The sequence below is a fragment of the Podarcis tiliguerta genome (genome assembly GCF_965153285.1).
Source record: "Podarcis tiliguerta genome assembly, chromosome: 7".
Taxonomy (NCBI): Eukaryota; Metazoa; Chordata; class Lepidosauria; order Squamata; family Lacertidae; genus Podarcis; species Podarcis tiliguerta.
Window position 1 is genome coordinate 54,249,190 of NC_139540.1, and position 21,337 is coordinate 54,270,526.

General features: G+C 43.5%; 1 protein-coding gene across 4 annotated transcripts in view; it reads right to left on the bottom strand.

The window, feature by feature from the left end:
- The window catches only part of ZNF516 (zinc finger protein 516), a 111,019-nt gene extending 101,376 nt beyond the window's left edge, over positions 1 to 9,643 (bottom strand). For 2 of the 4 annotated variants that reach the window (XM_083449125.1, XM_083449127.1), the window contains exon 1: positions 1,271 to 6,320. The gene's annotated coding sequence lies outside the window, so the exon portion shown is untranslated. Of the gene's footprint in view, positions 1 to 1,270; positions 6,321 to 9,308 lie in introns of those variants that run through there. The other 2 variants (XM_083449126.1, XM_083449128.1) reach the window with 2 other exon arrangements.
- Positions 9,644 to 21,337: the final 11,694 nt, after the last annotated feature.

Genomic DNA, 21,337 nt, shown 5'->3' on the forward strand with positions numbered 1-21,337 from the left:
GACTCAGAGTAAAACAAACAGAACTGAAGATCACTTTATTACTCAGAGTTTGCTCAAGATGGCTATGGCAGTAACTCTTGTGAAACTGAAGACGCCTCCTTGAATAACTGAGCTCTAGTACTAATTATGCCACAAATGTTCCTATGCGAGCTCAGCCTCCAGTTTTATTAGAAAACCCATACATTACTCCATTCCCTCTCTCCTACCAATCTGACAGAGAGCATTCAATTATATGTATATGCAAGTATCAACATGACATCTTTCAGATTTTGATAGGATACAATTAAACATCATACTGACAGAAAAGGAAGCAACCTCGCAAAACAAGCTTCTCTTCTCCCTTACACAAACACAAGAAGATAATATGTATATAGCCGCTGGAATATTTGTGTTTCAGAGCAATAGTCATCCTGTGGACTGAGCTGAAGGGCTGTTTCTGTTTTTATTATTTTGCTGAGACACATCATGGGTTGGGAAAACATTTCGTGGGATTTGTTTCATCTCTAAATGCAGCCGCTGATTACACAGCAGAGGAAGCCTGCCATTCCATACTTACAACAATGTAAGGCCTGATGTCAACTTTTCAACTCCTTTGTAAGTTGTTAAGGCCTTAGAACTCCGGAGAACACTCTGTGCAGACCTCCCTCCCCAGTGATTAAGATGCAACATGACATAACAACAACAACAACAGCGACTAGTCTCTCCCATTTCAATGAACGAATGCATATTTGAGTCAATACGCACGGGCTTTGGATTCCCAGCCACCCACTTCTCTGAAAAAGCCCAGAACAAGAATGAGAGTTCATCTAAGATCTGCAATCCGCGATCCATCCTTCTCCCTTTGTTATGCAGACCTGCGCTTGCCTTCATCTCACGCCCAAGAAATACATCTGGGTTGCTAAAGTTTCATCTCTTTCCAGACTCGAGCGAGGATCTCCTGTTTGGGAAACCACCACCACCCAGTTTCCCCAGTACCCTCTTTCCCCAAGGAAAGCTTCCCAGCGATTGGAGGCGGTGGGGTGGGGTGGGGGGTGCAGGCGACTAATCCCCCGCTGTGCGGCATCTTAACTATTTATCTACATCTGTGCATGCTGCATATTTCCCTTCCACCCACCCAGCCAAACCATTGCACCTCATGCTTTCCCTCCTCCCTCCTCCCTTTTAAACACTTGTGCAACAATTGCTGCGCTCGCCACGCCTTGCGACGCTCCCTCGCTGCTCTCCCTTTTCCACAATAACAAAACTCAAGTTGAAAATAGAAAGCAATTACCTCCCGAGTCAGTGTCCTCCGCCAACCGGAGCCCCACATAATCCAAGAGGGCAGCGCTCTAACCTCCAGAGCTGCTTGCTTCTCCTCCTCCAGAAATTGAGCCTCGCCTGGTTTCTCAGGGGCTGCAGCGGTCTCTCCCCCCCCCCCCCGCCCACCTCCACTTTTCTTTTCTTTTGGGTAGCGCCTTGACAAATCCTTTCTCTCTTTTTTCTTTTTTTGCCTTTGTTAAGGGTTAGAAGTTGAGCTGTGCCTGTTCTCTCTCTCCCTCCCTCCCTCTCTCTCTCTGCCTCTTTCACTTCTTGTATTACAGTTACATGGCTGTGTGACGTTTCTGGCTACAGAAAAAGGGGGAGAAAACAACTGAGGGTGAGAGCCGCCTGCCAGGGCGAAGCTCCTCCCTTCTTCGCCTCTCTGCTGCTTTCCCCTCCCTCCTTCCTCCAGACTAACACACAGCAACAAGCTGCTTTTGGGGTGGGGGGTGGAGAGGAAACAGAGCTCTGGCTCTGTCCTTCACAGGTATAATCTCTACCGTCCCCCAATCTTTGCAGCTCCAAGCCCCACTCAAAAATCTCAAACATCAGTTATTATCCTGATTATTACCAGTGTTGGGTTGTCTGAGGGTTTGTGTGTGTGTGTTTTTTTTTGTTTTTTTTTTTTTTTTGCTTCTCCTGGGATAGTTAATTGTAGTCCCAGAATATAATAAAAGCTGACACAGTGGATAGGGCAGAGCAAAGCCACTCCTGCTATCCCGCTGCAAACAGCTGCCTTGAAACCACACTACCTTTCTCCCAAACTGCTGCCAATGTCGCTGAGGGGGTCTGTCAGGCATGTCTGCAGTAGTTCTCAGAAATAATCCTAAAAGCGCACTTCCCCCTACGCATGGTTGCTCAGGAGGAAGTCCCGTTGCGTTCGATGGGTTAGCGTACAGAGGACAGAAGCCTCGGCCTCCGACCCTAGGCTGTGCATTCTGCTTCGGAAGATGTTCCACTGGAGGGGAAAATAGGGTTTACGTACTTCTGGCTTATGCACGCATAGGATTGTGCTTGTAAGTGCACTTTTGAACCACTATTTCTGTGCATACAGAGCAGAAAGCAGAACATACATCTCAGCCAAGTGGGTTTTCCCTTTTTGCATGGCAGTTGTGGGAAGTGCAAATATGCTTAAACAGGTTGATCCTATGGAGGTTTTTAAACACCCACCCACCATGGAAGCCCCAGGGATTTCAGTAGGACTTTCTCTCAAGAAGTGCATAAGTCTACACCAGTGTGGTGTAGTGGCTACAATGTCATAGCCAAATAATTGTTTGGCTACGAGACTCACCAAATGACTGTGGCTAGTCGGACTCTGGGTCTGACCTACCGAACAGGGTTGTTGTGAGAGGCAACTGTTATGCCACCTTGAGCTTTGTGGTGGAAAGGTGTGATATACAGTAAATGTAATCATGAATAAATGGATATACATAGGGCCTTTTTTCAGCCAGAACTCACCAAAACTCAGTTCTGGGCATCTCTCAGGTGGGCACCATTATAATTATAAGAGGACAAGGGAGGCACTCATGGTGAGTCCCAGCACCTCTTTTTCTGGAAAAATAGTACTAGGTATACATAAGATTTGGCTATTGGTGTCAAGCAGGAAAACAGACAACACCACAGCTAACACCACACGGCCTGAAAGCTGCCATGGCTTGTTCTGTAACATGAACAATGTTCTTGCTAACACCACAGTGTGTAACAATGGGTGCATGCCTGACCTAATAAAACAGAGGGGACTGGTCACATTGGAGTTCAGGGGGTGAGGACCATATTCAGTTACTGCTTGCCTCTGGCAACTAGCTGCTGAAATATTGATAGATCTCCCCCACCCACTCTGGTCCCAGGTTGAAATGGAGAGAACAAATAGAAGGAAACAATTTAAAAAATAAATAAATCTGGTTCTTAAAACTATGCCACTGAATAGCAAAATGTTCCTCGTGTGAGGTTTTGTCCTCTTTAAGTTACACTCTTTTTTTTTCCTTTTTCAAAAAGTTAAATATATGGCTGCCAAGTGAGTTAATGAAAAACCCTTTGGTAGTTAACTCATTTAGCATAGCAGCTATGAAATAAAGTATGTGGCACAAAGCCAAAGCATAAAGGACTCTTCTTTGAACCTACTCAGGTTTCTCTCTAACAAGAAATAGTTCTGACCATCTTCCGAAAGAAGTGGGCAGCTGGCTTCTAGACAAAAGGGCAAATTTAGGCCTTCAATTGTCCATCCTGCCCCTTTACCCAACTACAGGTCATGGAAAAACCCAAGAAATCAACCATTTATCCTGGAAAGCACAGAAACCTCATTTGCCCTGAACAATCAATACACTAACAGGCAGTATGTTCCTCATACAAAACCAGAATCAATTATAATATTGATATAACAGGAAACAAATGAAATCGCAAAGCAAAGAATTTGCTAAGCACAAAGCAGGGAAGGATGCATTGCAGCTATTCATTTTTAGGGTGCAATCGTATACTTGAGATTTGCCGTAGGAACTGGCAAAGCCATGCTACGCAGGCAGAATGCCAGATGGGCCGTCGCCCTGACAGATATGTAGAGCACTCTGCTGGCAGAGCCGTTCCAGGATTAAAAAGGCCAACATCAGGCAGAGTCATGGGCCACACAGGGAAGAACTACAGACATCATATCCTACAATCCTTCAGTCCACAGGCACATCCCCATCAATAGCACAATATTACACCAGTGCTCAGCCTATCACAAAGAATCCACACAAACAGCTGAGATATCAGTGGAAGGGGGGGGATTTAAGCCACCCTTGTATGGACAATCACTCCAGTCACATCCTCATGGCAAAGCATAGGACCCATTCATAGCACACCACCATCAGTAAATAAACCCCACACAGAGACATCCTAAGTCAGCTGATAGGGTGCATAGAGTTATGTACCACTCTGATCCAATGTTAGAAACTCGGGAATATAAGCTAGGTGCCAAATGGCTCCTTAAACCAGGGTTACAGTTACCAAAATGGAATGAAATGCGTTCCAGTTGTGCAGATAAAACCCCACAAATAAAATTCTAAAGGATGCACTGTTAGTGTATGAAAACAGGCAAGATCCAAGGATTCCCAGGCCTGGATCCCCAGATGGTGGAGACATCAGGCACCATCCTGGCGCCCGCACATCTTCACTTGGTTGCAAGTGACTGATAGCCAGGTTCAAAACGAATTTTGGCGAATTTTGAATGCTGCTCTGATCTCATGTTGTGCCCGCCTACAGAGCTCACAAGGGAGAACTCTGCTGATGAAAAAGATGACAAAAGGAGCACAAAACAGACAGACCTCACAACGCACATGAGATCTTTCAGCCCACTGCCTAGAACCCTAGCAGGTAACTCATCATAGGGGTCCAAATTCCTATCACCAAATTCCACTCCATCCCACCAACGACTAAGTAAATAAAGGGGGGAACACATCCTGTAATGTATGCCTGCTTCAAGTGTCTCCCTCCACCGCATCCCCTTTGCTATGTGCGACTACATCCATCTTGTCTAAACTGTACAGCTTTATTTATAGCAGCCACACTGCCTGCTGCCTTTTACATGATGTTCTCTTGCCTCCCAACAAGGCTACCTGTTGGCAAAGGCCAGGCACTCCACCGCAACTATGGCCACTGCTGGTGAGACACTCAGGTACAATTTTGCCTTACAGGATCACAACCTGGATGCATGGAGTAGGACAGGAATTGAGCACCACACATATGGGAGCCCACAAGAGGGAGGGCAGGAAGGCTGGGGAAGGAGCAGGGGTGAGCACTCAGGCAGCACCAGTCACTGCTCTCTCTCACCTGCTCACAGGCACCCACAGTGCATCCCTCTACAGAGATTATGCTGGAGACCTGTTGGCTACTGCTTGATATTCTCTCTTCTCTTATTTTTTTAAAAAAATCATTTTATTGGTTTTTAGGTAAACATACACAGAACAAATAAGTAACAGTAAAAAACTGAATACAGTATTTGTCTTTCCCTTGATCGCCACAGCTACAGGATCCACCCCACTCCCCATTTTGCACTCATCCTGATCAAAATCCACTCCATAACCTGCAACAGTGACCAGCATGCTCTCAGGGGTTCCTCGTTCTTGACTTGAAGAAAAGCTCTATTTCAGACAGATGCAACAGGTGAAGATGTCCTTAATATGGAGCTACTACCCTCATGTCTATGTCAAGCCACTGTACATTCCCTGCTGGAGTGGCTAGTTAGACAGACACACACACACACACACACACACACACACACACACACTGTACTTTCCTTCCAGAATTACCTCCACCATCCTGGATGCTGTTCAATAAGACTTTGACATTATTATACATGTTACTCCTTTGGGCTGTATCCAATACTAGTTTAACTCAGAGTATACCCATTCAAATGAATACACAGACTTACATTGTTCCATTGATTTCAGTGGGTCTACTCTGGGTAGGACCTAGCTGAATACAACCCTTTCCCTCTAGGTCTAGGAAATTGTAAACTGGGATCTTTCCATGGGAGTAGCCAGGGTTTTTGTTGGGGGGGGTCAGGACTTTTGGGGGGGCAGAACCGATGTGATTGGTCAGTTAGTTAAGTATTTCTACTGCTTTGCTTGATCTAGGGGGTTCAGCTACCCCCCTGCCCCCCTTCGCTACGCCCATGGATTTTTCCCTAACCCCCTAGAAAAATCTGACTCAGGATGGTTCTCTAAAGGAGACAAAGAGCTTATGGGCTCTGGCAGAGGCCTCCCCCCCCCACTGCCTGCACCCCAGGGGCCAAATCTCTCAAGGTATGCAAGTGGGATGGACATTGCTGCCATGGTGGGCGTAGGCAGAGTATCTTGCAGATCCACAGCCTAACATAATTGAAGCATAGTATAGGATTGCTCCTTCCATGAATGTGCTCATTGTGTGGTGTGGCATTCACAAAGTATGCTGCCTAACAGTCATGCTGTTGTGCCATGATGGTTAAATCTGACATTTGCTAAAGCGGACTTTTACATTTAAATTATTTCTGAGCATTAAAAAAAAACACACCACTTGGTGCAGAAAGAATCGAGAGGGCACTGCCTGATTCATTATTATTATTATTTGGCTACACAGCTGTCTGCTTTGAAAACCGTGAAGAAATCAAACAAACACACACCCATTATGTTATGGAGGTGGTGTGAATCTGCAGTACCTTAAAGGCCAAAGAACAACAAAACCGTCTTTAACAGCAATGGGCTTTTAAAGTGATATAAATAATCATTCTCGGATTGGAAATGGGTGGAATTTCTGGATGCACTCCACCTTTTTCTCCCTTCAGATAAGCGAGTCTGCCACATTGTTCAAATACACCCATAGATCATTTTATACTTCCTTGCCTTCAGCAGGTCTCAACTTGATACTTAAAACCAGCTCCTTCACGATAACTCTCTATTCACTATTCGAGTTTCTGGTCCCAAGGACTGGATTTTAGTTCACAGCAGATGGGCGGGGGTGGTGGGGGAGGGAAAGTATTAATTTACCTATCTCAATACTGACGTATATCCCAACAAAGACAGATGCACGTACAGAGAGAGAGAGGGAGAGAGAGAGAAACGCAAGGGCACAGCACCGCTTCCCCGAGCCTGTAATGTGGAGTTGCAATGCAAAGGCAGTAAGGAGGGCTGGAGCTGCTGATTGGACGGTGGGTCTGCCAATCTTTGCAGGAGGGCAGAGTCAAGCCAAGCAGAGCTACTTTGCATCGGTGTTTCCCATTCTTCTTTGCCACTGTGTGTCACATTGTGTGAACCCCTCCCCCCCCACCTCTCCCAAAAATAACACCCCACTGTTTAGGAAGCAACAAACATCCCTATCCATGGAGGAGTTGGTCTCCTTCACCATAAGCACTGGAGATGGAAAATATTAATGCATCACCTCAGTGGAGAAAGGAAAAAACGAGAGTTGGAGTCTGTAACACACTATTAGCTGTAAAGCAGAGAGAAAAGGGAGGAGGAGGAGGAGGAGGAGGAGGAGGAGGAGGAGGAGGAGGAGGACGGGACCCAGAGGTGAGGTGAGAGGAGTTGTGTCACTCCATTGAAAGAGGCTTTGACCTTACATTGATCTCCTAAAGTCTCTGAATCCATTACTATTATTACCATTACCATTATGATTTTTATTCTTGCAGGTCAGTCAGTTGGGTTATAACAGCACCCCCAACTCTTGTCTAATTTGCGAACTCATTAGTCTAATTTCATTATTTAATCATGCGTCAACCAATCGAGCTTCCTTAAGAAAGGACTGACCTATTTTTGGCTGGAGATAAACGATCATGTTAACAGATGTTAATCTTGTAATCTGTTTTCCTGTAAGCACTTCGCATGCCCGCTTTTTAGACATTAACAACAACGAGAACAACAACATACACACACACACATTAGAAAAGGGACGAATTGACGTCACTGTTCAATACTCCGGTGGTTTCTTTTTTTAATAGAATTGGGGAGGGGGGGAGAGAAAGAGAGAATTCGCCCCCTATGCTTTCAAAGACATGAAATCTTTCCCCACTTTATAAATGCTGATTTGTTCTGCCTCAACTCCCACGGGCTTTTATTTGCATTTCAAATTCCACAGGTTACACAGATCGCTTTTTACACACACACACAATGTAAACCAACAATAAGGCACTGAATGGGGATTGAGAGAGGGGGGCAGGGGGCTACATCTGGATTAGATAAAGACCATGCATTAATAGATCTCCAGAAATGGTCTAGAAGCAACAACAACAATCCGTCTACATCTAGATTCCAAGCTGGGGGGGGGGGCGCTGCCTGAATTTGCAAGATCTTAGATCCACCCAATACACATTTTCCAGAGCGTCCTGGTCTACTGCTGGGAGTTTTTCAGCGCTTCTGGAGCAAGATCTTTGCCGCGGGGAAGTGGGCAGCATTTTCTAGAGCGCTGCAGCTGCAGAGGGCAAGCGACCCGAAAGCCAGAGCACAAAATTGGGACCATCTCCCTGTCACCTTAACCTGGAGGAGAAACGCCTCCTGCGCCCTGAGACTTCTTGCAGCTCAACTCCGACCCCTCTAAAGTTTCCTCAACTTGTCGAAACAGCTTGATTCAAATGACGGTTGCAAGTATTATGCTAATTCTGGGTGGAGATGGGAGGGGCAGAGGAGGAGGAGGAGGAGGAGGAAGAGGAGGGTTTCATAGGACAAAATGTCTGCATTATTTCTCTTCTCTGCCCCCCCCCCCACACCAGTCCTCTCATCTCTCCCCCCCCCCTCCCGGTATATCCAATGGGCAGGACTCATCTCCGGGATTGCCCTCCAAGGACTCCCTTCCTCTCCACCTAATTTACAGTCCTCAACTTTCCAGGATAAACTATTCCTTTTAATTCAGCTGATGGGAAAGGATCAGGAGTGGTTTGGGGGGGGGGGGGAGAGGGAAGTGGCGAGGGGAAGAGGACACACACACACACACACACACACCCTAAGCAATAAATCAATCCAATCTGCAAATACCCTTAATAATGTAAGTGGCTCGTTCCCAAGCTGGAGAAGCATCGCCTCCCTCCCGCAGCCCGCAAACATTTCATTTTTAAAAAAGAGCCAGATTTCTTTCTTGCATGCGAGATCTCCTCCCCACCCCCCTCTGTACAAAGTCCAAATGTTCACAGTTTTAAAAAAAATAACATATAGCGACAATCCATTCAGCCCCAGCAAAAAATAAATAAAAAAATCATCTTTCACCTCCTCCTCCCTCTCCCTACCCCCACCCCACCCCGCCACCCCTTTCAAAGAGCCCAAAGTTATCGTTTCTGTAAAAAGTCCCTTCAATTACCGAGCGAGATTAACTATTAATTGGAAACGCGAAGTTTTTCCCACGGGCGTATTAAGAATATTCTCATCTCTCTCCTCCTCTTTCCCCCTCTTTCTGATCCCCTCCCATCTTCTTCCTCAGCACTTAAGAAAGAAAAAGAAAGAAAGAAAGAAAGAGGGAGGGAGGGAGTGGAGAGAAAGAATGGCTTAACAATCTCTTCCCGATCCCCTTACCTTCTTGCAGTTGAGGTGAAGCGATTTGGAGGACACAGACAAACAAGAAACCTGAAGGTGAAACCATGCGCTGAAGGCAATAAGGAAAGAACTGCACATGATTCACTGCGCCAGCTCCACTCCGGCGAGCAGCGAGGGGGGCGTCTCTACACCCCTCGGTGCCAAGCCCTGGGCAAGGGGTCCTCCGGCTTCAAACTTTCCGCCGCCCTTTAGCCCATCTGGGAATCCCTTGAGGGCTCTGGGATGGAGGGCGACGGGAGGAATCCCCCTCTCCTTTTCCTGGTCTTTTTCCTCGCAGCGTATAGGTTGACGTCTTCCCCCAGCCGGGCGAATGGTCTGTTCTATATTAAATGCACACACTGTCTACTATTGTCTCATCAGCACAAAGTTCTTGTATTATGCGGGGAAAGTCTAGATAGCCAAAAGCGAGTCACATAAAAAACAATTATTCCACTAACAGGACTGATTCATTAGCAGATCTGTTATTCATCTCTGCTTCAGCCAAATGACTACATAGATGGGGATTACAGGAAACTATATATTCACATACTAAGTATGCAATTTTGTATAATTTCCACTTTCTCGCGATAGATATCATGGTGCTGGTATCTCAACTTTGAAATAAAAACATTATTGCATATTATGGGGCTGCCCATTTTCTTCTTGTTAAATTGTTGCTGTTATTGTTTAATTCAGAGACGTCTGCTACAGACAACTTCTACATGAAATCTTGGTTTGACATTTGCTACGTGTGACTTTTCTGGGTGCATTGATTTCATCACAGGTACATGTTGTACTACTAGAATACCCACACACAAATTATATATGTACAGTAATCTCATGTGGCAATGTACTGGAAGCTGAAAGAGAAAGCTATGCACACATGCTCGCTCCTTCTTAAAGGTATACATTGTTTAGTGTCAGAATGAGACATTTATCAACTATGAAGTCAGTTTGCATCGCAGCTTTTTAAATAAACACGACTGTATCATTGGGTGTTGTCCAAAACCTATCAACCACAGTGTGCATATACAGGACAAATATGTGTGTGCTTGTATCATGTGACGGTAGTCAACAAGGTAGAGTAGACCAATTGAAAGCAATGGACATGATTCATTTCAAATCATGACTCACTTAAGTCCATTGATCTCAATGGGTCTACTCTGAGTATGCCCTGGTTGGATACTATCCAATATGTTTGGCAATGGAATTCCCTAAGCAAACATGTTACCCATTGAGAGGAGTCATAATATCTGAAGTGGCTTAATCCTGCTCCCCCCCCCCCCCACTTTCTTTTAAACAAGAGGCTTTAAGAAGAAGACAATACTGCTAACTAACAGTGGAAAGAGTTGGAACTTCTCAGAATAAATCCATTTGCCATATACCTTTTTAAAAAAAAAAAAAGATAAGCCCCAAAGTTTATCTCATATTTTCCAGGATGCTTCCTAAAGCTCACTTCAATCGCCCAAACATGCAGCTGATATATGTTGTCTGAGATTGGGAGCCTCAAATTAATTGGCTGAATTGTGGTGCTAGATGCTGGATGTGTTGGGGGTAAGAATGGAGCTTTGTTTTAGTCTTTGCCTAGTACTGTAGTGTGCGATAACTGGCAAAGGCGAAATTTTTGAGGAGTGTTGATTCGATCTTTCCATTTTCCTTCCATTGCATATTCGCCCTCCTCCACCCTCCTCCCTGCCCAACAGTGATTACTAAGCACTTAAAAGGAACATGCTGTCCAAATCTCTTCAGTGTGGTTCTTTGCAAGCCAGACAATCAAGGATGCCTCTGCTTCAGTTTAAACGGTTACCTAGTGCTGTGGTATTTGGTGCACATAACGTTGGAAGCCTCTGCATAAGCCCTCTCCAGCTTCTTCCCATTTGCGACAGAATCTACTCCGGCAGCAAGCAGAGTCACTGGGGGAGGGGCGTGCATGCATGCTGTCGGTGGCAAATTGAACTCATAAATATAAATACTTGGAGTCAGGGAACACTTGGAGATCAAAAAAAGGGGAGAAGAAAATGGAGGGAAAGTTTGTAATGAAGAACACACAAAAACATAACTATGTATGCTGTGTACAATTGATGATCTGCGCTAATTTGAATAGCAAACATGTTAAAGGTCATTGACAATTGTTGCTGGTTTCAGCATGAATGCCTGAGTGAGATACGTTTGGGGGCATTCTCGATTCATTCCATACCACAGACTCATACTTCAGTGTATACATAGCCCCTTTCAGTGATTTTTGACAGCAGCTTGAGACTGGTATATCATATCAATATTTTATTTTCCTTTAAAAAGAAAAAAGAGTTAATCTGTACTCAAAAGGTTGCGTTTTGCATTTTCATCATTCTTGCATGTCCTTTTCAAAACACAGACTACAGCAGTTTATTCTCTTCGTCATACACACACTTCAGTAATTTCTGCTTTGTACCAGGTGTAAATCAGGAATACGATTTCACTCTATAAAATCCTATACAAGCGACAATGTGCTGTGCAAATTTTCTAACCATTATAGTGCACACAATAGAAGAGCATTTATTGGTGCAGACTTTTAAAGCATCCATTGTAAGCCAGCTTTGCTAGGCAGCATTTAAAGCTATAATATGAGGCTAACAATTTTCCAAGTGGGGAAAAGTGACAAGTTACTGGAGTGAAAGTTGGACAGGATGCCTAAACTTCTCCACGTTGCAAGAATGTCATGACCCATCTCTTTCATTTGTGAGCCGTGTTGTGTCAAGCACTAATTACTTTAGACGCTGTGTTCACAAAAAGCGGGAGCAGCTCGACAGCATAAGCCATGATGGCTCAACAACATGGCTGGCATTGATGCAAATGTCAGGTGAATGTTTGGAGTTAAGCTTACTGTGCCATTATGTGGTCCTTCAAAAATGCTTTTCACAGAGCTCACCCTTATGCAGTAAAAGGAATAAACATCTTAGAAAGGGCTGCCTGGTTGGGCCTTAAATTTTGTAGAGAGGTGAACAGGGTTTGTGATCAAATAAAACTGAGAAAGAGAAACACATTTTAATTAAATTGCCACTAAGGTGGATGCCCTCTTATATACTCTTCTTTGACAGTAAATTCCATTGAAATCATCAGGATTTACTTTTGCATAGTGTTAGAATCTCACTGTAAGCTGTTTTGTGCAGAGTAGCAGAGAGCTACTTGATCCAAATAATTTCAATCTATAGATGTTCTTCATCGTCATCTTCCAATGGATTGTACTGTTTCTTGGTTCAGAGAATAATATTATGATAGGAATAATATTGTGCTACATGATAACAAAGAAATAAATGATAAACAACCCAGTTTCCGATTTGATCAATCTCTTTTAAAGGTGCTTTGTTTTCTATTCTGTGTCTCAATGGAATCTTACAGAAGTACTCCAATTTGAAATTATTTTGTTAAATTACAATACAATACTGTACGAGAATGTCAGGGATATTAATAGTTCAATACATATTTTGCTATTTATAGTTTGCTATGTGTAATAATTCTGTCTAATGGAGTACAAGGAACAGGAAAACATTTATTTACTTTTGCCAGAGTCAAATAAATTATTTGCTCAGCATTTGGAAGTAGGCTTTCTCAAGCTCAGGAAAATAGCATTTTGATGAGACTCTGTGCTGTATCACTCATTCTTAAGACTGATTGGTGGAAGTTTAGATAAGAAAAGGTCCTGAGAAGCACTGGGGGTAGGAAGGAAAGGCCACATGAAACTTTTCCAAGGGCTGGGCAACAACTGTAATTTCACCCATGGCACATGTGTGTTCCATGAAGCATATCTAGAACATGCATTTGTTTTAGTTTCCATGCTAGGTAACAGGATGTTAGTTAATACTGAAAAATTTCATCCCTTCCCCCGCCCCGAATAAGAATTTGAATACAGACATAAGTACAGCTAAACAAGATTAAGGCCTTTGAAGCACAATACTTACTCCCAAGTAAGTATGCATAAGATTGAAGCTGCAACTTTGCAGAGAGCAGATATCTTCAGAAAGGTCCAATTTTTGAATAAATGTAATCTTTGTATATTTTCTTTCCCATTGGTATATACTTATTATTTCTACTTTATTTCACTGTTCCCCATTCTGGGACTGAAATGCTCCATTCAAAATACTTAGCAATGGATAAAAATAGCATCTGCAGTTTACAGCTATAAAACACAGACAACACCACTGTCACATGCAAAGTTTAATTGCCACAAGAATGGTGGTTTTGATACAACCTACACATGCGAATTCCAGTCCGTTTGTGCATAAAGCTGGCTAAAAGTCTGCTCAAGAAGTAATGCTCACAGCTGTCAGCAAGATGAATTTTACTCTGCTACAAAGAAGCCTCTTACTCAACACTGTCTGTGCCACAAAAATCTGAACATTCTTTTGTAGCTATGAGGTGCCAGAACTATTCTAAAGTGAGCATAAGGGCAATCCCTTCATTTTTGTCCAGCATCATTTTACATACTGATGTTCCATGCGACTACAAGCTCTAGGGTCAAGCTGTTGTGCCTTGTCAAGCATAAATCCACCCAATGCGAAACAATGCCTTTTCTTTCCATTGGGGGAAAATATGAAGTACGTTTTTAACCTTGTTAGATTTCCAGCCTGTTATGCAACTCTTGCTTCTGGCAACAAGATAGTATTTCAGGAGTTTATAAAGAGCCTTATATCCTGGTAGTTTTTCCATTAGATAGGATGTCTTACTGCCTTAACGAGAATTTGCAGAAGAAGAGGACTCTGGCATGCTGTTATTATCGAGATGGGGCTAAATTTTGCCTGATAGCAGAAATAATCAAGTGAATGTAGACATAATGAATACTTCATTTCCCCTTCAAATGCTTCACTGCTTAAATTGTCTCTCACAAACCTTTCCTTTCTGGCCAAGTTGATGGTTATTTTAACAAAGTTCCTGAAAGATGCTTTAACAAAACTTTAATATAAGGAGTTTTTCCTGTAACTTCTTTCTCCTTTCCTCTTTCAGTTTTTAAAAACAGTTGTGATTTCCTTTATTTATATATTATACATTTTATTTATTTGCAAATATTTCTCTCCTCCAAACATAAAACAATCAAGGTGGTGAACATCGTAAAATCAACAATAACACCACACTAATAAAAACAACTAGTGACAACAACTGAACGAATTATCCCTCAGGAAAGCCCGAGTAGGCAAATGTAGGCACCTAAATGCCAATTCAGTAGGTGCCTGCCTGTTACTAGGAGTGCTTCCCAGAGGGCAGGGGCCACAGCACTAAAAGTCCTGTTTTGTTTTTATAGATAAAAAGTGAACCATGACTCTGCAGCACAGCTGAGAAGTGTCTCTCCTGAGGAACACAGCAACCAGGCCGGGGTATATAAGGTAATGCAGTCCTGAAGATAATTACAGGCAACGACCAATTTGTGCAGGGGTTACGTTCCCGAATCCTGTGTGTGTCGGCGGAGTGCACATAAGTCAGCTGTGCCCCGTTCCTTTTAATGCAACTTTCTGAGGGGCATGTGCCAGTGGTGGGCAGGGCCAAGGGTCAACAGAAATCCAGAGGGCTGCATTCAGCTCTCAGGTCTGAGATCCCCCACTACTGTGCTAGGAGATGGTTTAAATTTAAGTGCATCATAAAATGTGGGGGACACAGACAGAGAGAAACACAAGGGCATTTTTCTCTGCACTTGGTTAAACGTAAAACCAAAAGACTACTTCATGAAGGGAATTCCACTGGTGGCCTTGCATTCATGAAGGTGCTTTTGATCCACTGTATGCCTCTGCTAACAGAAGGGGAGGGAAGATGCTTCACCAATTACACCTTTCTATTCTGTTCTGAAGGATTCTGCAACACTCTGGAGCTGATTTTCTGGAGGAGCTAACATACAAATACATAAATGTCTGCCCTGTCCTTCATGTTAGCAGAGATGTCCACTGGATCAAAAGCCCTTCCATGATGAATCTACCCAATAATCCAAGAGTCCTATTATACAATAGAATAAAATGAATGGTTATAGAATAAATATTGCTTTATAAAAATCATTACATATGGAAGTTTTAAAAAAAGTTACTGTAGAAGTCAAACATTCTTAGCCATATGCGCTTTTATACACTACATCATGGATTCACAGCGGGTAGAAAACCTATGAAACCTGTTCTTAATTTCAGCCTCAGCTGAAAGAATCTCAGCAGCAGCTGGTTTCAAAACAATTCCTATAGAATGCCACATATGTGGTCGATCACACCCTTAGCAATAAGAATGAAGCCGCCAAATAGAATGATTTTTAAAGAGAGACAAATTCAATAAAGAGTTCTACCCTGAAACATATCCTAACTTTCTCATGGCACATTTTGGCCAACTGTTTATTTTCCTTTCACATCGACGGTTAACTGTTGAACTCTAATATACTAATTGCCTGGCAGCCTGAGATTGGCCCATGGATCCACTTTACACAAGGTTCACTGTACAAAAAAAGACAAATAAATGCTCGATGCGATGTTTTTGCAATGTCAAGAGTGAACTTAAAAACAGGGCCTTCCTCCAGCACATTTTATTTGCTGCGCAAGGTTGGAATAATTCTGCACACCGTCCTTTGAAGTCGCCTTATACCGAGTCTGGTGCTGGCCCAATATTGTCTACTCAAGTGCTTCTGTACTCTACATTAAAAGTAGTACAGTGGTACCTCGGGTTAAGAACTTAATTCGTTCTGGAGGTCCGTTCTTAACCTGAAACTGTTCTTAACCTGAAGTGCCACTTTAGCTAATGGGGCCTCCTGCCGCCGCTGCCCAATTTCTGTTCTCATCCTGAAGCAAAGTTCTTAACCCAAGGTACTATTTCTGGGTTAGCAGAGTCTGTAACCTGAAGCGTCTGTAACCTGAGGTACCACTGTATTATGCCACTGTGTGGCCATGCCTTCCCCTCATAGAGCTACAGTTCCCAGAGTTCCCCAGGAAGAGGGAAAGATTGTTAAACCACTTTGGGAACTGTAGCTCTGTGAGGAGTATAGGGGTGTCCCAACAGCTCTCAGCTCTCTTAAACTACAGTTTCCAGAATTCTTTGCGGAAAGCAGTTCCTGTTTAAAATGGTATGAGACTGCTTTAAATACATAGTGGAGATGGGGCCCAATTGGCAGTGGGTTCACTGGGATTTCTATTGCATACTACCAGACTATTTAGCTGGAGATGCCAGGGATTTAACATGGGGCAGTTTACATTCAAAGCATTTGCTGAAAAACAGCTGAGCTATGGCACTTCCTTGCCCATTCTGAGCATGATTAACGATTGCAAAGCGTCCAAGGCAAATGCCGATTTCTTCCGACCTGGGCACATCTTTCTATCCCGAACCCCCAGCCTACCTGGCAGCAAGTCAGTATGCCAAGACCAAAGTTCAAAGTCTGGAGGTCAGTCCACACAAGCAAAGTCCAAGGTCAATCCAAGTACCGTTTGAAGTCCAGCAGTCAGGATACAGTCCAGAGTCAAACCTGAAGCACAGTCACCTAGAGATCCAGGAGCATCCAAGCCAAGGTCCAACGACTTGAGCAGTTGAGTAGACCCAGCACCTCAGCTCTGCTTCCTTTTTGCTCTTTGCATGCTGATTTCAGCATCTGGGCTTGACAAGGCGTGTGACCCTCACCTGTTCCAAGCCTACTTCAGCTGAGGAATCACACCCTTTCTCCCAGAGCTAGCAAGCCTAACCTGTGGGTCCTTACCTGCCTCAGCCCCTAGGGCACCCCTCCTGCTGCTCTCTACGCCTCAGAGTACACTGTATTTATAGAGACAGGGCCCCTCTGATTCTGGTGATGGATCCTGGTGCTCTGGTTCCTGTGCTCTGACCTCCATCGCCTCGCCATCCTCTGTCACCCTGTGAGTACTTCCTTTCCCACCTCCTGTTTGCACGGATGTGTCCCAGTCCTGGCTACACCCCTCGCTGGGATACCCTTCTTCCTTGCTCTCCTCCCCATCATCCTGCCAGTTCATGACACCCTCTCACATTTAATCCCTGAAAGTCCTTCACCAGAAGAAGGAATCTGCTATCTTCAGTAAGTTTCATCCTCACCTTGTTCAAATTCTGTCCACTGCAAGTTTTGTTCATCAACGTTCCTGGTTTGATACGTTCTAGTCTCAGCTCTAAATAACTGTTAGGCTGTTTATTTAGTGTGTGTGATTTGAAAATAGCCTAGCCTGTTGGTTGGCTTCCTGTCGTTTAATATATAACCCATTTGCATCCGGTAGGTTGTTTGCATTCATGGCCAGGGGTTACTACAGCTCTGTGTGTGATTTAGCCAGGGTTTCGGCCCTTTATGCAGATTCCACAACTCTTTGGATAAGGATAGAGCACAACTGTATCTTCCCCATCGTTCCCAGAGCATAGGCCATGAAGGTGGATTTCTTAGCTGTGTGTATGTGTTATTTATCTTTCTGAGATTACTTGGATTAAGATTTAGAGGAAGTATGCTGAATACATTTGTATTATAAATTAGTTGTCATCCCTAGCAATCTCAGTCCATGAATATGTGCATATTTATAGTCGGAAACTGAAACATTTCAAAATCATCCACTTACTCCTTTTGCTTTAAAGTTTAATGCTAAATAGATTGCCGGTTTTCTCTATCAATATTCCTTACACCATCCATGTTTTATAGACATTCCCAGGAAGCTGGAAGCTATTGAGAAGGAGCTGAAACAAATAATTTGTATGATAGTCTGTCAAATATTTGGATCGAGACACTATTATTGTAAATACAGCTCATGATCCCACCCAACAGTAGTGTTCATTTACGTTTAAAAGCCAGTGTGGGTTATTATGGGCTGCAAAATTTGAGAACAGTTTGCTGCTTTCCCCCTGTTAAAACTCCAAAACTAATAAACCTTGAGCATTCTGTAACAAGCAAAGTACTCATATCAACAAAGGCCTTACTTAGAGGCTGCAGAACCTTAAGAAACTTGTGGTGAGAACTCGAAGATATTTTAGTCATACGCCACATATACAGAAGCTAAACATGCTCTTTGGTTTCTCTCTCTCCTAAATTTACAATTTAATCCCCTTTTCTTTCTTTACAGTATGCCTTTCAAACCTGTACAGAAAAGGTGTATTATACTGTGAGTAACTCCACGGGGCAGCTGGCTATTAAAGCACAAAAGTTTTCCCAAAGGGCGGGGGCAGCCCCTGAGAACTTCCTAAGTAACCTCATAAGTCTATAGAAAGTCAGTGATTAACCTGCCTTTCGCTCATGATATCCTTAAGTGTGCTTAAGGATAGTGTGATGGTTGATATGACTATTGGGAGCAACAGAGGAAGGAGCAACATTCTGGATAGCAAATGGAAGTGGAATAATGAGATATAAGTGGGAGGGCAAAGCACTGGTTGCTTTTGCTGTTATGGATTGTTATTCTTCATTGTGTGTTTTTTTTTGTTTTGTTGGGGGGAACCATACACATATAGGCAGTTGCCAAATAAAATATTTTTGCAACCTGTGATGTGATTTCTGTGCACAATGTCGCGCACACACACAAGGCAATGGAATAATGGCTTCTTCATTTCAGTGAAGACTTGCTAAAGAAAAAGAGGTTGTGCATAATGAAGCGACCTTTGCTTCAGCTGCTGTCCAAAGCAATCTTCTCCTAGATTAAGATGGACAACTATCACTTGGCAAAGTCAGAGTACACAAACTATTTTCTCCTTTAGCCCCCTGAATTGAAAGGCATAACCATATGTTAATTCAGGAGGCTCCAGGAAAAATTAACCAGGATATCTTAATACGTAAAAACTCAGGTCCAATGTATACATTACTGCCATTTCCCACTCTTGACTCCGACACAGACACACCTTGCAGTCAAGGTTCCAAGGTACAGCCTTAAAGTGGCAATTATGCAGTTCCCCTGGAATGCTTGATTATTTCCAGGCCAACATTAATATTTAAATTTGTGTGTGTGTGTGTGTGTGCGCGCGCGCTATTGCCATGAAAGTAAACTACACAGCACAAGTGACCTGCATGATTACTGCTATGAAGTGATGCGCCAACCATACAGAACCGTGTTGCTCTGTTCATATCAGGAGTTGGGAACTTGTGTCCTTCAAATGTTGCTGGACTAGTCACTAGATAGAACACCTTTAAACCTTGACCATTGGCCAGGCTATCTGAAGTTGATAGGAGATGGAGTCCAATAACATCTGGAGGGTTTTCCGAAGGAGTCTGAACTATTTAGCATGGATTTCAAAGGGTTGCATTCAGATAGACTTAGACACAGTTCCAGCTTATGTTAGTCATGACTCAATCTTTATATGGGTTTGAGTGTGAGGGCTCTCACTCAGGGTTGTATCCAATGCCAGTCCCAATCAGAGTAGACCTATTGAAATGAATGAACGTATGTTAGGTTCATTAACACCAATGGGTCTATTCACACACAAACAGCTTTATTGTGGTCCATAGACCCCAAATATACAGTGCAGTGATGGTCAATGGGTCTACTCTGAATAGGACTAACATGGAATAAATCCCTAGCCTGGTTCCAACTGGATTGGTTGTTGTTGCTGCTGCTATTAATAATTGTTGTTTAGTGATTTATTATGAGGAGTTGTGTTTCTGTTTTAAGCAATCCAACTCCCCCTCCCCAATTTTAGGTACAGTGGTACCTTGAGTTACAAACACCACAGGTTACAAACTCCACTAACCTGGAAGAGTTATCTCGAGTTGAGAACTTTGCCCCAGGATGAGAATGGAAATCATGTGCTGGCAGTGTAGAGGCAGCAAGAGGCCCCATTAGCGAAAGCACACCTCTAGTTAAGAACAGTTTCAGGTTAAGAACTGACCTTGGAACGAATTAAGTTCATAGCTAGAGGTACCACTGTATTTGATTTTGTCTTAAACTGCCCTGTGGCTTAGGCAAATGGTGCTATACAAATAAACAAAACAGATAATAAACCCAGTGCAATATATTTTCACATCTGAGTGGTTCAGTCCTATGGACCAGCTTGCACTACACAGCAATGCATCCTTTCAAATTAGGATATGTGATCCTACAGCATAGGGTAATATCCTTGTGTTCTGCTTCCCAAGAAATGCCTGTTACTTCCTTTCTTAAAAGAAATGGTGGAGACCAAACATGTAGACAGGGTGCAATTCAAAGGGTCAGCAGAGGCCCTGTTCCTACCTTCTCAGTCCTGAGAGGAATGTTCTGAACGAAAGCAAGTAATGCAATATTGCTTCTCGTTTTAAGCAAATATGTAGCCATTTTAGGATCTAACCTCCATCTGAGATGTAGAAAGAGCTGTCTCCGTGCCTGCTAGAGTAATTGGAGCTTGTAACTTGTCAGATAACTGATCTTTTGCTTTTCCTGTTGCATTCCTTGCTTTCTGCTACCAGGGAAACACTTTTTCCAGACATGGATGAGCAGTCTGCTTAATGGACCGTCGGGTTCTTTTAAATATAAGAGCATGACAAGAGACCTGATGGATCACACTGAAGGCCTATCTAGTCCATCATCTTTGGTCCCACACTGGACAATCAAATGCTTGCAGGAAGCCCACACGCAGGGCAGGAGCACAATAGCAGTATCCCAGGCAAACATTGGTGGGGGTGTGTGAAGCAGGGCTGGTGCAGAGTGTGGCCTTGGGAGAGTTCTGACAGAAAGTGTCATGAACCTGGAGTAAGGTTCTCCTTCTTCAGGAAACGAGGTTGAGGACTGTGAACTAAAAGGGGTCCTGTCCCTAGAGCACTTCCACCAGACAATCCTGTAGGCCCAAGGATGTCCACAAAGTCAGAAGACTCCACTACAAAAGACTCAGAGAAACCAGAGCCCCCACCCCCAAATCTGTCACTGTAGGATGCAACTGAAGCAGAATGGGCCCCTTTAATGGAAGAAACATCTTCCAGTGCAGGCGGGGATTGCATTTGGGAGTCAGTTGTTGTTGTTGTTGTTGTTGATGATGATGATGATGATGATGTTAATACTTTATATGCCAACCATCTGATTGGGTTGCCCCAGCCACTGTGGGCAGCTTCCAACAAATTATAAAACCACAATAAAACGTCAAACATTAAAAACTTCCCTATA